The 976-nt window shown below is 45.9% G+C and overlaps 1 pseudogene; it reads right to left on the bottom strand.

Moving 5' to 3' along the window:
* Positions 1-271: 271 nt before the first annotated feature.
* LOC102727722 (5'-AMP-activated protein kinase subunit gamma-2 pseudogene) lies at positions 272-966 on the bottom strand (annotated as a pseudogene).
* Positions 967-976: the final 10 nt, after the last annotated feature.

Below are 976 nucleotides of genomic sequence, written 5' to 3'. Positions count from 1 at the left end.
ATGGCTCCAGCTGCCACAGGCCGCGGTGATGACACACCCCGTGTGCTGATATACAGCTCGAGGTCTGAATAGGCCATGCTCTCCCCTTATGTCATATTACCTGTTGCAGACCAGTGAATTCTTTGAGATGAAAAATTAAAAAAAAAAAAGTCAGGACGCAGCAGACTTTGATAACATATAGCATCTGAAATTGTTCAAAGGTCTGAAAATAGTGTTATATGCAATTCTGAAACTTGAAACACATAAAATCTGTTTCTTATGCTGGGTTTCGACATCACTGGGAAAAATACCCATCACTAAACCCTGATACACGTTCTTAGCCATTCGACAGTCTTCTGTCATGGTCAGTGTTCATGAGGCAAAGCCTGACCCAGAATCTTTGTTCACATTTTCTCCAAGGTCTACTCCATGCACAGTGGCCATTCTGCTTCTGTCTCCTTCTGTTTGGCACCTGTGGGCATGAGTATCAGGGAGTGCTGAGTGTCTGACAGGGAAATGACACCCACGATCCTATCTGCTTCAGTTGTGACCAGCAGCCCACAGAGGTCAGTCCGCACTGATCTGTCCAGGATTTCCAGCTTACTGCACTTCACAGCACCCTCAAGACTCTGTGAGCGGTGCTGAGGGCCTGGGCCACGGTGATATCTAAGTTACTGTATGTTCTCTCAGCAGCAAGGTTGGCATCAGACTTGGAATAAATATCTACAACGTGTCCTGACTCATGCACCACAGGAAGGGCAGGCAACCATCTTTCTACACAGACATTCAAGGCTTTCCTGATGGGAGTGTCCCGGTGAATGAAGGGACGTTGTGGTGGGTCCCAAATGCAGGAGCATCTGGGTTCTGCTTCATGAGGGCAGGCTTTGACAGATCAGACATAAAATGCTGGAGGAACCATTTGTGGTTAAGTGTATAAAGTGAATTCCCACTGATAGGATCAATAACTGGCAATGTGTGGATTTTATTTTATTTTATT

Source organism: Leptonychotes weddellii, unplaced genomic scaffold, assembly GCF_054177405.1.
Source record: "Leptonychotes weddellii isolate Sample4059 unplaced genomic scaffold, ASM5417740v2 HiC_scaffold_40154, whole genome shotgun sequence".
In the NCBI taxonomy this organism is placed as follows: Eukaryota; Metazoa; Chordata; class Mammalia; order Carnivora; family Phocidae; genus Leptonychotes; species Leptonychotes weddellii.
The sequence above is the reverse complement of the archived record's forward strand: the minus strand, read 5'-3'. Positions and strand labels throughout refer to the sequence as shown.